At 35.9% G+C, this 15,154-nt stretch overlaps 1 protein-coding gene and 1 long non-coding RNA gene across 11 annotated transcripts in view; one reads left to right on the top strand and one right to left on the bottom strand.

Moving 5' to 3' along the window:
- Nucleotides 1-8,732, bottom strand: part of LOC147830775 (uncharacterized) — a 148,450-nt gene extending 139,718 nt beyond the window's left edge. Inside the window, exons 1-3 of one of the 5 annotated variants that reach the window (XR_015526105.1) lie at nucleotides 8,689-8,732; nucleotides 8,481-8,558; nucleotides 1,830-1,918 (exon numbers count right to left, since the gene is read on the bottom strand). This is a non-coding gene — a long non-coding RNA (uncharacterized LOC147830775). Of the gene's footprint in view, nucleotides 1-1,829; nucleotides 1,919-8,480; nucleotides 8,656-8,688 lie in introns of those variants that run through there. The other 4 variants (XR_015526103.1, XR_015526104.1, XR_015526102.1 and 1 more) reach the window with 4 other exon arrangements.
- Nucleotides 1-15,154, top strand: part of cspg4 (chondroitin sulfate proteoglycan 4) — a 130,344-nt gene that overhangs the window by 47,216 nt on the left and 67,974 nt on the right. For 2 of the 6 annotated variants that reach the window (XR_015525906.1, XM_087311344.1), the window contains exon 1: nucleotides 8,330-8,486. The exons of 3 other annotated variants lie outside the window; for them this stretch is intronic. The gene's annotated coding sequence lies outside the window, so the exon portion shown is untranslated. Of the gene's footprint in view, nucleotides 1-8,329; nucleotides 8,487-11,050; nucleotides 11,268-15,154 lie in introns of those variants that run through there. One more of the 6 variants, XM_087311345.1, reaches the window with a different exon arrangement.

Here is a 15,154-nt window from a genome sequence, read left to right as displayed (position 1 = left end):
ATGAATAATACATTGTATTACAACTGTATTTGTTCATGTTAGTAAATGTTAGTTAATGAAAATACAGTTGTTCATTGTTTGTTCATGTTAACTCATGGTGTATTAGCTTATGGTAACAAGCATGGACTTGGATGTTAATAATGCATTAGTAAATGTTTAATCATGAATAATAAATGCTATATATGTGTTGTTCATGATTAGTTCATGTTAGTAAATGCATTAACTAATGAACCTTATTGTAAAGTGTTACCAAACCAATCAAGGGATGACTGGGAATCTGCAAAAGTGTTTCCAGAAAAGTTGGCCATATGCATCAGATGTTTAGCCAAAAGTCTGTGGACAGTGCTTAGCATGGCATCTGAGGCTGATGCTATCTGTACATTAGCTTTTAAAAATACATCCATGTGCCATTGTGCAAACATACCCGCTGATCGAGCAGCTCCTGTGAGCTTTGAAAATGAGAATAAATGAGATCCCCAGCTGTGAGTTAATAAGGCTTAGCATCTTAAGTTATGGGTTTCGCCCTCTTATTGCCTTCACAATGTCTCCCTTTAGCATGCAGGTGAGTGACATAAAGCCAACGGGGCAGTTTTTTTCACACTGATGCGGTGAATCTAACGTCAGCTTCTAAATATTCAGCCGGGAGTGTTTGAAAGTACTCTGTGTACGCTAGGGAAAATAATTCAGTGTGTTCCCTCGTTCTCTGGACATGAGCTACTGCAAACCAAACATGGGCTTGGGCTCCTGTGGAGAGCAATAACAGCAGTTTATGACGTCTGTGCATTAGGAGACATTTTCTGGGTCGTTTTACTCACTGAGCAGAAAGAGAGGGGGGAATTGAATAGAGTTGTGAGGAGTTTTTCCCTTTCAGATGCTCAAATAGCACTCTTTACCTTTTACCGTCCCCCACTTCCCGTTGAATTCAGAGCTTTGACCTCTTAGCATCAAACATAGTCTGTTTCTAGCACACTAATGCAATTCTGTTTTAAAAGCCTCTTTAACATGCGAGAGGTCTTATTATGCGTGATTCATCAGTGCATTTAATGGAAAGAAAATGCTTTTGTAAACTTGTGTCAGCTTTCTCTGAACAGCTGGTCTTTTTGATGACATCAGCGAAGCTATTTATTAAGGTCTATTTTTTATTTCTGCAACCTTAAAGTGCCAATAATTTAGTTCTTTTAAACACTTTCAGTTTCTCACGCACTCCATTAGAATGAAAAACTGCCATTTTATGTTACTGCATATATATGAGCAATATCACACGAGTAGCAGTGCAATATGGCTGAATATCGGCACTGGTGGGAGGCATGCGTTGGCTCGAGGCCGCAGGCCGAATGCCTTAGTGTCCAACCAGTAACAATATACAGCCATATCGCACTGCTACGAGTGTGATATTGCATTTTTACAACAGTTTGACGATATAATCATGTATAAAAATGAAAATTTAACAAGAAGAGTCTCAAAAATTCTTTTGTTTGAGGAACTACTTTCTTCCGCCATTCATTGACATCTGCAGCTGACTCCAGAACAGCAGAAACCGTTGCTACTTCACACACGTCACTTTAAAGCTAGTGTTTGATTCTCTAGCGTAATGTCTAAAGTGATGACAAAACAGGTGATTCTGCTCACATTTGATGATTAAATGGCTGAACAGCATGAAATGCCATCAGTCTACAGAGATTTCCCAGTATTTCTCTATTGCAATCGGGAGATCACAATAATTAACCCCGAAAAAGCCAAAGCAGAGCAAACACTACCAGATTACTATGGTATAAATACAGCACTACAACATACAAAAGAGAGAGATCAACTTAGAATGAAACACTTACCTGTTTTATAATGAGTTGATCAGATGTGCATCTTGTGGTGGAACGTCAACCGTCTTTGCTCTGCTGATGGCCGCCGACGCGCTGAATTTCTGAAATTATGAATATTTAAAATAAGCACTGTCCTTATAAATAAACTGCATAATTGCAATCTCAACAACCACGTTCTCGACTGAAAAAGAATTTAAAGTACATTATGTTGTTCAACAGCTGCTAAATTTGTCAATCTGTAGTGAGTCTACTAATCTGCTGTCACTCTATGTAGGCGCAGTAATACACAACAGTAAAGAGGCTGTAAAAGTTCTGATATTGCAGAATATCGCACGACTATCAGCCAATCAGATTTAAGAACCAGACAGAACTGTTGTATATATTCCAGTGGTCAATACTTTGGAATATATATATATATATATATATATATATATATATATATATATATATATATATATATATATATATATATATATATTCCATTAATAATAAATAGTACAATAAAAATATATTTATCTATTAAAACCAGTTAAACTCCAGGTCCGTGACGTCATCGACTTTCACTTTAAGATTCAAAGGGCTAGCATTGCACCAGACCCCCTTAAGTGGTTTCGTATGAAAGTGTAGAATCTATATTTTATGCACATATGCATCACTTTGGTTTTTATTCTACTGTACAAACGTTATTTACACTTAAATACACTGTATTTTGGATACCTGAGCTGGGTATTGAACATTGGTTCATTTTCATATTTTTCATATGACACATGTACAAGTTATAGCTCAAATGAAAGCTCTTGCCGGTGCTCATACGGTTTTAGTATTCTTTTTACTGAATTATATTCACATGTCAAACAGTTGCCGAATGAATCGCAGTGTTTCCATGGTGCAGAAGTGAAAACAATACATTTATGATCACTAAGCAGCCCCAGATAGCACAGACAGCTGTCATCTCTTATTTTATGCTGTGCCCTTCAGGGCTATTTCTCCTCTGTTTTTGAGGTGATGTGCATAAGTAATCCTTTTATATGTCTGGCGTTGTCCAAACACAGTGAATTATGTTTGATCAAACAAAAGAATAGTGAAATATGAAAACAATGATCGATCTTTGTGGTTTGTACAGCACCTCTCATCAGTTGGAATACAATAACGTTTGCATAGATTATGGTGGAGACATTTTTCTTTTTTCCTATGATTACAGACATGTGCAGGAACCATCAAAATTAATTACAGCACGCTAGACCACACAGAACCTAAAAGGTACACTTTCAAATTTGAGTTCATAAAAAAAATACAAAAAGCACCTAGTTTTTAGGTGTTTATTATAACACAGACAACATGTACAGTTATTTTAAACATTTTCAATAGTGTTTTATGAAAATTCAAATGGGTTTTCTTTAAAATGATATCAAATTTTTGAATTTACACCTCTGCATGTGGATTTGGGAAGCTTTTAAATTTGGGTAGGCAAAATCCAGTGTTTAGAGTCAGAGATTAACTGGTTTTAATCCAGTATTACATTAGAAAACTGCAATTCTTTTCATTATAACTTAAATTTTAACTTTTAACAAGATATAATTTATAAACTATTTACTCATATGAAGATTAAAATCAATTCTCTAAACCCTATTCTCATGCTTTAAATCAAACTTTCCTTTTGGTGACATCATCAAGGCCAAATGAGTTCACTTATTACAGCTTTCTTGCATCAAAATGGCTGTGATTTAGTGTAATTTTATAAACTCATTTTCCCCCTCTCGCTTACTATTAGAATTAGATAAATAAGCTATATAGCTTTTTGACACAATCTGCAGACTGCCCTGTATAAAGCACCACAGAAATAAAGACGAGGACTTTTCACACCAATCTGGTAAATATAACATATGATGAATCATATGTTAGTGAGCTGTGATGTCATTCATACATTTTCTTTTCAGCTTAGTCCCTTTATTAATGTGGGGTTGCCACAGCGGAATGAACCTCCAACTTGTCCAGCATATGTTTTACGCAGCGGATGCCTTTCCTGCTGCAATCCAGTACTACCTTGACCACCTGGACCACAAAACCTCTTAACTGTTCTTTTGCCAAAAATGATTAGAATAGTAAGTGAAGATCATCTTCTATGAAGACATTTTGTGCATACATTTCCTAGTGTAAATCTATCAAAATAAAATTTTTAATAAGTAATATGGATTGCTAAGAGTTTAGTTTGCAATCATCTTTTAAGAACTTTTAAGACAGCTCAACTTTAAGACACTTGAAAAAATCAATTTTTCTAAATTTCTACACTTTAAAAAAAAAATTTCAACCTTCAGATTCCAGATTTCTAATAGTCATATATCTGATATATTCATTCATTCATTTTCTTTTTGGTTTAGTCCCTTTACTAATCAGGGGTCGCCACAGTGGAATGAACCACAACTTATCAATGCATTTGTTTTACACAGCGGATGCCCTTCCAGTTGCTAGCCATCTCTGGGAAACATCCATACACACTCATTCACACTTATACACTACGGACAATTTAGCCTACCCAATTCACCTGTACCGCATGTCTTTGGACTGTGGGGGAAACCGGAGCACCCAGAGGAAACCCACGCGAACGCAGGAAGAACATGCAAACTCAGCACAGAAATGCCAACTGACCCAGCCGAGGCTCGAACCAGTGACCTTCTTGCTGTGAGGCGACAGCACTACCTACTGCGTCGCCTGTCTAATATATATTGCCCAGTCATAACAAAACAAACATGGATGAACAGATTACTTATTTATTTACAGCTCTCAGATGATGCATAAATCTCAGTTTTTGAATATGTAAATCTGTAAACTCCTTAAAGCTATTTAAGCTTTACCTTTTGTAATTAGCTCCATTTTTGTTATACAATTAGTAATTTTGCACATTTATTGCTTTATTGATTATTGCGATGTGAATAATTACTCTGCGAGTTTGGCGTTTTGTCTTTTTTTGCGTTCTTATTTTGTTTGTATCTTCGCAGCTTTAAGACACTTCAGTTCAATTAAATTCAATTCAATTCAATTCAGCTTTATTTGTATAGCGCTTTTACAATGTAGATTATGTCAAAGCAGCTTCACAAAAATGGTCATAGTAACTGGAACAGTGTAGTTCAGTTTTTAGTGTTTAAGTTCAGTTCAGTTTAGCTCAGTTCAGTGTGATTTAAAATCATTACTGAGAGTTCAAACACTGAAGAGCAAATTCATCGATGCGTAGCTCTACCAATTCTGAACCATGCGAGCCAGTGGCGACAGCGGAGAGGGAAAAAAAACTTCACCTGATAGGAGTGAATAAAAAAAACTTTGAGAGAACCAGACTTAGTTCATCACGACCATTTTGTCCCTGTATCTGTAGTTACACCCAGTGAACAGTGGAGAGTTTAGCGAACTGATGACCTTCACGGCCAATTACAATAATTTCTGTTGAGCATGTAAACACAATGGCAAATCAGTGCTGTTTAAGAACGTAATCAACAGCGCTCAAATGTTAGCAGGAAATGGTCGTTTTTAAAAATTTCTGTATCAATTGGTACCAAATTTCAATATCGTGACAACATTAGTTTGTGTATTCTTTAGCACTTTAATTTTAGGAAAAGTGCATCCTAAAATTACTATTATTATTAAATTACCTCTATTATAAACATAAACTAACTAGTTAACTGTATGTGTACCTTCTTTCACAGTATAAAAAATACAGGCAATCGAGAAGGCTCCTGTAATCTCGTTTGTCTCTCCTTTACTGTTTGTGTTCAGTGTATTTCTGGCACATCTGCAATTACCCATCTTGTACGAGCACAGAGTGGTGATTTCTTATGCAGTTCTGGCTCGCCTGAGTGTGTGAGAATGTGAGCGCGCTGTTTGTATTTAAAGGTTGAGATGGTTTAATTAATATCAGTGTCAGCAGTGGAAATGGTGCAGTAATTCCCTTCGAGCGTGTGTTCGAGAGAAACCAGGAGAGATATCAGAGAGAAATGTGAGAGAAGGGAATATAGCTGTGCCTCTGTGGGTCAGCAGTACATTTGAGTTCAGTTCAATGTGCTCAGGGTTTTATAAAACACACGAGCTGCTTTTTGTCTGCCGTTACCCCTGAGAAACAGCAGCTCTCTTTGGTTCAGCACATGGATAAAACTAAAGTATCATCCTAACAGCGGTATTAAACCTTCAAATCCTCTGTTGAGAAAAACTTGAGGAAAATAGACAAGTCTAAAAGGGTCAAGTCATGGAAAAAATGTTAGCTAATCTTGTTTGAAGATGTAGACACACAGTAACAAATGTACACCACAAATATAGGGTCTAGGATTAGTAGTAATTAATTAGGGACTATTCTTGCTGTTTAAATTGGCTGGGTTTCCATTACTCAGTGTTAAATGCACATTTTAAAGTATCGCATGAGAAACGGGTGATAAAAATCACAAATTTTAAATAATAATTCCTTAATTAGTTTTGGAGTTGAAAAGTATTTGCTAAATAAACTCTGACCTAGCGAACTTTACACCTATGTGACCAATCAGCTGTGTACATTATGCCTCATTGTTTACTGCTGGTTGCTAGGTTACCAATACTACAGTGAGCAGCTTCAAAGAGCTAAGAATGACCAAGAGGCGACACTCTATAGAACGTTCCATTGCAATAGCAGCGCCCAGCAATAGCCCCGGATTCCGTCATTTTGGAGTAAAAACAATCGGCTGTCCATTGGATCTGATTGCTGTTGCGATGGCAAGCAGCTGCTGTTTTTTTTATTTATTTATTTATTTATTTATTTATTTAAAAAGCGCATTAAAGCTGAGATACAACCTGAAAGTCGACAATACAGCACTTACTATCACAGTCATCAGCACTTTTTATAGTTTATTTTACAGACTTATAATATGCTGTTGTTCTATTGGAGTTTTCATTTCAAAATGGCCACCGCGCCACCTAGTGGCTGTTTAAAAACTTGCACTAGAGTGTCGCCTCTTGGTGATCCTATGCTCTTTGGGAGCTCTAGGAAATTGATGAAAATGTATCTAATTTGCATTGTTTGTGAATTTTAAAACGATTTGCATTGCTGATTGACAATGCTACAATATATCTGAATAATGAGAACTTGTATTACTCCTGTAAGATTAAATAAATTTAACCCTAGTAACCCTGATCTTTGTTTTAAATATTTGTTTGATATAGTATGTAGACATACAGTAACATAATGTATATCACAAATACATGGTCTAGGTTTAGTAGTGTTGATTAATTAGGGGCTTTTCTTGCGTTTTAAATTAGCTGGGTTTCCATCAGCCTGTGTTAAATGTACATTTTAAAGTACCACATAAAAAAGGGGATGAAAATCACAAATTTTAAATAAAAATCCCTTAATTTATTTTGGATTTGAAACGCATTTGCTAAATAAACTCTGATGTAGCGAACGTTACACCTACGTAACCAATCAGCTGTCTACAATATGCTTGCATTGCTTACTGCTGGTTGCTAGGTTACCAATACATTGAGCAGCCCTAAGAACTTGATGAAAACGAACCTAATTTGCGTTATTTGTGAATTTTCAAAAGATTTGCATTCTCGGTTGAGAATGCTACAATATAATTGGGTAATGAGAACTTGTATTACTCCTGTAAGATTAAATAAGTTCAACTCTAGTAACCCTGATCTTTGTTTTAAATATTTGTTTGATATAGTATGTAGGCACACAGTAACATATGTACATAACAAATATAAGGTCTAGGATTAGTAGTATTAGGGACTTTTCTTGCGGTTTAAATTAGCTGGGTTTCCATCACTCCGTGTTAAATGCGCATTTTCAAAGTATCGCATGAGAAACGGGTGATGAAAATCACAAATTTTAAATAAAAATCCCTTAATTTATGCTGGATTTAAAAAGTATTTACTAAATAAACTCTGATGTAGCGAACGTCGTAGCTATGTGACCAATCAGCTGTCAACATTATGCTTGCATTGCTTACTGCTGGTTGCAAAGTAACCAATACTACAGTAAGCAGCTCTCACAACTTGATGGAAATGCACCTATTTTGTGTTACTTATAAAATTTAAAACGATTTGCAAACCCGATTGAGAATGCTACAATATAATTGGTTAATAAGAATTTGTATCACTACTGTAAGACTATATAAATTCAACCCTAGTAACACTAAACTTTGTTTTAAATATTTCTTTGATTTTTGTTTGATATAGGATGTTCAATTATCTATTTGACTAAACTAACTAAAAGTAAATATACTAGATAATATTATTTTATTGACCTATTTAGAAGAGCCAACAAACCATCAATTAAACATGAGAATAAAAATAATCGATGAAAACTGATAAAAGAATGTATATTATACAGATACTTTCTTGAATTATGCTATAGTATTAGAAGGTACCTAATGTTAATCATAACTTACAGATAATTTAAAAAAAAACTTTGCAATGTGTTTGTTAAAGCGGTTTTATACCCATGTTTGACCTGAGTTTTTGTTGCATTTACACGGTTTTGACCAGCAGATGTCTCTAGCGTGCGGTGTTTTGAACGCTTGTGAATCACTGTGCCCAGGAATCGGTTCAATTGACTCCGCTTCTCCCATCGCTAATAAAAGCAAACCATCGTAAGGACCGTCTGAACTGCCTGGCTAATTAAAAGCTAAAAAGTCGTTTACTCACCTTCTTGTAAGTAACAGTTCTCCATTTTGAATCCCGGCGTCGTTTCAGCTAAATTCGAATTGCATGTCAAACGTAGACCTAATATTATCATAAAAGTAGGTCATAAGCATAGTCCTTTGTGCTTTACATGTAGTATAAACTCTTTCGATAGGTTAATGTGAAAACAAAATAGATTTAACCTAATTTAATGCGGTTATTTCTGGAACACGTATGTTCACCTCAGGAACAATCACCTTCATTTTAATTATTGACGTCATGACGCTTCATGCGCTGTTGAACGTTAAGTTGGTAAACACAAGGTAATTACAGCAAATAAAAAGAAAATCTTTACATCATTTCCCTCATTAAAAGACTAGAAGCCATTATAGAATGGTTTCCATTATTATTAAAATACAATAAATGTTTAACCATCATCAGTGGAGTAAAATCAGTGCTTTCTTGTGTTTACCACCTTTACAGTTTCAATCAAAACAATTGCCATTATATGTTATAAATTCAATTTGCACAAGGGTGAGTTTTTTTTCTTATCAATCCTGCTGCAAGATCCTTTCCAGTGTCAATATTGCCATTTAAATTAGCCTCAGACAATTTTCGATATTTTGGAGTAACAATAACACGAAAATATACTGATCTTTTTAAACACAGTTTTATTGTAATATTAGAGAAAACAAAACGAGATCTCGCTAAATGGAAAACTCCCCCACTTTCTCTTGTAGGCAGAATAAACACAATAAAAATAAATATTCTTCCTAGATTTCTTTTCCTCTTTCAAAGTATTCCAATTACCCTGCTGAAAAATCCAGCTTAAACCAGCCTAGGATGGTTGGCTGTTTTTAGCTGGTCGACCAGTCTTGTTTTAGAGGGGTTTTGGCCATTTCCAGGCTGGTTTCCAGCCATTTCCAGCCTGGTCTTAGCTAGTCAGGCAGTGAGATGACCAGCTTGACCAGCCTAGCCAGGCTAGGAGCCCAGCCAAAACCAGCTATGTTAGGCTTAAACCAGGCTGGTCTAGTTGGTTTTAGCTGGTCATTTTCCAGCCTGACCAGCTAAAACCAGGCTGGCAATGGCTGGAAACCAGCCTGGTTTTAGAGAGGTTTTGGCCATTTCCAGGCTGGTTTCCAGCCTTTTCCAGCCTGGTCGACCAGCTAAAACCTGACAACAATCCTAGGCTGGTTTAAGCAGGATTTTTCAGCAGGGTTTTCATACAAAAGTCATTTTTTAAATCCTTAGATCAAGTAATTTCGGATTTTATTTGAAACGGTGGCCCAATAAGAATATAGAAATCATTTCTTCAACAACCCAAAAGGTTAGGTGGTTTTGCACTTCCTTATTTTTTAGTCTATTGGGCGACTAACACCTACAGTATTTTATATTGGAGCCAGTCACACTAAGGACTCTGCCACTGGGTTCCAGCATGGTTTAAAATGAAATGCGATTCTTGCACCCAAATACCTTTCCATGCGTTACTATGCTCTTCATTATCATTAAATACATCAAACTACTCCTCAAACCCTTTAGTACTTAATAGTCTTAGAATTTGGTTACAATTTAGAAAACATTTTGGCTTTCAAACAATGTCTAGTCTGTCTCCTATATATAAAAACCCTTCTTTCCTGCCCTCTATCTCAATCTTTTGTATTATGGTTTAGAAGTGGCATTGTAAGCATTAATGACTTTTTTTGTGATAATACATTTATTACATTTTCTTATTTATCAGAAAAATTTTACCTTCCCAAAACTCTTTTTATATATATATATATATATATATATATATATATATATATATATATATATATATATATATATATATATATATATATATATTCAGACACGAGAATTTATACAAAATACATTTTCCTATTTTCCCCTTGCACCTCCCAAACAAGAAATCGATCAGGTTTTAGATGCAAATCTTTGTAAAGGTGCAGTCTCGAAAATGTACAAAACAATTCCCATTATAAACCATTTTCAAATGATGAGAGGGTTCCTACAAAAGCACTGTTTTCCCTATGTTTTTTTTTCTAAAGATGTTGCTCAAAACAGTTTATGCATTGTTTTTCATTCCCTTCTTTTCAATAGCTCTTTCAGAGGGGAAAACATGCCCTACGTGTATGTGTCATCATCCTTATTTTCTTGTAAAATAATATTTTCTTGAAACATCTTGACAGACTTTGATCAACGCCGAGGCTGTTTTTGATCTGCCATAGCAACAGCGATGCCCACGAATAGCTCAGACTCTATATAGAGAGACTCCAGTAAAACACAGCTTTAAGATTGATGTAATTACAACCATCCTTCTCCCTCTCACACACACATACACATAACTAGAGGAACAAATCATCAGCAAAACCACCATTTACTATGTTTAATCTTACCGGCAGCTCAGCGGTGGTTTGTTTTAGGAAACGTATAATGGTCAGTAGTTGTTGCCATGGAGACCACACATGAAAAGATGTTTAGATGTGCTCTTAAAAACTGATATTTGGGATTAATTATTTGTGCTTGTTTGAATGGCGCAGGCAGAAATGGATCAGTGACTCACGTTTTCTTTTCTTTTTTCTTTTTTTTTGTAGTGGTGGTGTAAGTGTAATTTGTGAATGAAAGCTCAGGTGAAAGTTCAGACGGTGGTGTTATAAGAGCAGGTGTATATGGTGCAGAGACTGGATGTGGAGTCCAGCCAGGCCTGTTTTACTGGCACAGAAGCTCATCAGCGGAGAGATCCGTTTATTCCCCATGACTGCAGCCGTGGACAACAAATCATTCCTGAGCCAAATGAGCGAGCCAGTTAAGGTCACCTTCACATTCGGTCTAGACAGAATATAAATTACCAGTCAAAAGTTTACAATAAGTATTTTTTAATGTTTTATAATAAGCTTATTCTAGGTGGCATGGTGGCTCAGTGGTTAGCACTGTCTCCTCACAGCAAGAAGGTTGGTGGATCGAGTCCCGGCTGGGCCAGTTGGCATTTCTGTATGGAGTTTGCATGTTCTCAGTGTTGGCATGCTGGGTGCTTCGGTTTCTCCCACAGTCCAAAGACATGCTCTATTGGTGAATTGGAGTAACTAAATTGTGTGTTTCCCAGAATGGGGTATATGCCGAAGCATGCTAATAAGACTTTTAATTTGCCAGTAACCTGGGTTAAGCCATTGCAAAACCGGCGCGTTTAAGGTCTGTTTTCTTTAAAAATCAGCGATCTCCACTGGCTGAGTGATATCCGATATAAAGTGATATCCGATATAAAGAAGCACTGCATTAAATTACATTTTCACCCGCCATGTTTTTAAAATATGACCATTTATTGGAGCTTCTGCGCTAGCCTGCCGATTCTGAGGGCGAGTGCGTGTAAATAGCATTATTGAGCAACTAAATTTATGCCAGAGTCTATTTAACTGGTTGTATTTTAACTATATTACAACATCGCTGCTGTAAAAGGTATCGTTTAAAATGGAAAAAAACTAACAATAACAGGTAACCAGAAGTTTATCAGCATGAGAACAGCACTAGCTCAGCATATACTCTATTGGGTTGGAAGGACATCCGCTGCATAAAACATATGCTGGAATAGTTAGCGCTTCATTCCGCTGTGGCGGCCCCTGATAAATAAGAGACTAATCCAAACGAAAAGCAATTAATGAAGCAAAGTAAGGCTGAAATGCATGAGGGAAATGAAGCAGACATGAGAGCGGCACAAAAACAGCAGGGGCCTCATGTATCAACGCTGCGTACGCACACAAACTTTGCGTACGCCAGATTTCACGCTCACGTTTGGATTTACTAACGATGAAATTAACGTGAGAATGTGTGTTGATCCACGCCAACTTCATGTCTTTTTTTTATTATTTATTTTTATTAACAAGAACCAGCATGTAAAGTTTTCTTATACAATACAGTACAATCACTTTACATTTCTTAACAAGAATGAAATAAGTGAAAAAAATAAAGGAGAAGAGAAAGAAAAAAAAACAGAGGACAGGGTACATAGTTATCAAATTACATACAAATATGTTTCGCACATTTTCCAATTTTAGTTATTTACAAGAGTTAGTAATGCACTTTTTTTTTTTTTACAGGAAATGCATATATACAAACATTTTATGTAAAAATGTTAAAGGAGGAGCATATATTAATTGTTTTAATTGCTTTTCTCTTTTGAGACTTGGAAATCACTTTTAAATACATTTGAATCTCTTTTTCTAACACCATGAAGAGAGGTTTGCTTTTGGAAAACTTGGATTTATGTATGTGAAATTTACATAATAATAAAATTAATAAAACCAGCATCTTTTAAAGAGCGATCCTTAACATAAAAACCCAAAACCACATGTTTATAAGATAAGGAAAAGGTTTTTAAGATATCATGAGCAATAAAAGCTTCAACATTGATCCAAAATAGTCGAGTATATTGGCAAGACCAAAATAAATGTGAAATAATTTCATTAAAGCTTTCGCGAAAACAGCATTCTAACTCAATATCAATTTTAAATTTTTGTAGAAATGCCAACTTTATGTCTGGCGTACGTGCATTTCTTGTGTTTGTTTGTTTTATTTCCATTGGCGACTCCTAGAGGCAATTATGTTAAATTGCACACTAAATAGTATTTTTGAGCCGTGCAATGCCAGCAGTATGGGATGGGATCATTTGCTTGTCTAGCAGGTATATAAGGTTTCCATACCATGCTGTTGAACCTCGGTAAAGTTAGTTTGATGTTTGACATTCATTAGACATTCTATTTTCATTTGCTTCTGTTATAGTTTGAGCCAAAAATAGGTCAGATGGGCATAAATATGTGCCCTTTATGTTGCACAAGGCTTAATTTCTCAATTAAAAAAAAATTAACCATACGAATGAATTTAACAATTCAACCAAATGTATTTATACAATAAAACCAGTACCAAAATGTTTAGAAAAACATCCTGCTTGTTGCACAAGACTTGGAATTAGCATTTAGCATGTAGTATTAAATTCGATTAAAAGTACCCTCTTCCAGGAGTTTATACTCACATCAAATATCTCGTTTATCAGGGGGGCATGCATGTGAAAAAGTGAAAGTGAAAGTCCCAAACTGCAGTTAAAGTCGACAAATTGAAAATGAAACACCTGAAATTATATGAAACTACGGAGGAAACGTGGATAGCGTGGTGACGCAATGCCGTTAATCAATCTATGTGTTACAACATGTAAAACCGGATCATGAAAGGAACATTGAAAAAGCAACTCATATAAACACCTTCATCATATTATTGTCTTATTCAGATTAAGGCAAATATTCTGATTACTGATGTCCATGTAAACGTAGTCACTGATAATTGTTAGAATCCTTATTAGTGATTTTGTTCCACAAGTAAAAATATGACATTTGTTGCTCAAACTACTTATTTAAAATGAGCTGAAACAACACAATTTTTTTGTCGTTGGGACAACTTAATTGTTTTATGTTCAATCCACTTAAATGTGGTCAAAACCAACAAATTAACTCAATTCCTTTATGCTGACCCAACACAAAGTAGTAAAACCCAGCATTATTTACAGTGCAGTAACAACTGATCATTATAGAACTGCAAATTATTATATAATGATTTCTCAAGGATCATTTGACACTAAAGGCTGTAGTAAGGATGATGAAAATTCAGCTTTGAGTCTCGGGAATAAATTAAATGTGAAACTACATACAATAAGAAAACAGGGGTTTAAAATTGTAATCATCTTTCAAAGTGGTTTGCAATATCGCCTTACAGCAAGAAGGTTGCTGGTTCCAGTCCTGGCTGGGCCAATTGGCATTTCTGAATAGAGTTTGTCTGTTCCTCCCGTGTTCGTGTGGGTTTCCTCCGGGTGCTCCGGTTTCCCCCACAGTCCAAAGACATGCGCTATAGGTGAATTGGGGAAACAAAATTGGCCATAGTGTATGAGTGCATATGAGAGTGTTTCCCAGTACTGGGTTGCAGCTGAAATGGAATCCGCTGTGTAAAACATATGCTAAAATAGTTGGCGGTTCATTCCTCTGTGGCAACCCCTGATATTTAAGGGACTTAACCGAAGGAAGTTAATAAAAGTAGAAAATTTAGGCTTCACTATAGATTATTTTAGCTGTGATGTAGAGATCTCTAGTTTGGCGCAGTAAACAGCAGGTTGCTTCCGCTGTTTTTTTTTTTTTTTTTGGTTGTTTCTGCTTCCGTGTGAATGTTCCGGACGTCTAATAGGGATTTGAGGAACCACGGGCGCGTCTGATTCATTCACAGGATGAGGAGACAGAGACCCACTCAGTTTCCTTTGAGCACTAAAAATACAGACTGGAGCGGCCCTCACGACAGCGCCATCTGCCCTGGCACACGACCAGGGACATGTGTATGCACAAACACACACTTTCCCAGGGCGAAGGGTGTAAGAGCAAGTGCAACATTATGTGATCAAGTTAGTATGACTTAGAAAATCACATCAAAAGGAAAGGACTACAATACAGTTCACTTTTTGTGCTATATAGTGTGCGAGTGGTGGATACATACTAAGTTATAGTATGATGCACATAATATTATCTCCAGTGCTTTAAGACAGATATTATAGACAATACTACATTCATTTGTTTCCATCGGGATTTTATTAAAAATTATGGGTTCCACACAACCCATTTAAGTTGGGGCTACATGAAGGAATCAAGTTAACTTATTCGTTAGCTTTTACA

Source organism: Danio rerio, chromosome 25 (genome assembly GCF_052040795.2).
Source record: "Danio rerio strain M-AB ecotype USA chromosome 25, GRCz13ab, whole genome shotgun sequence".
Lineage (NCBI taxonomy): Eukaryota > Metazoa > Chordata > Actinopteri > Cypriniformes > Danionidae > Danio > Danio rerio.
This window is presented reverse-complemented; position numbering and strand designations above follow the sequence as displayed.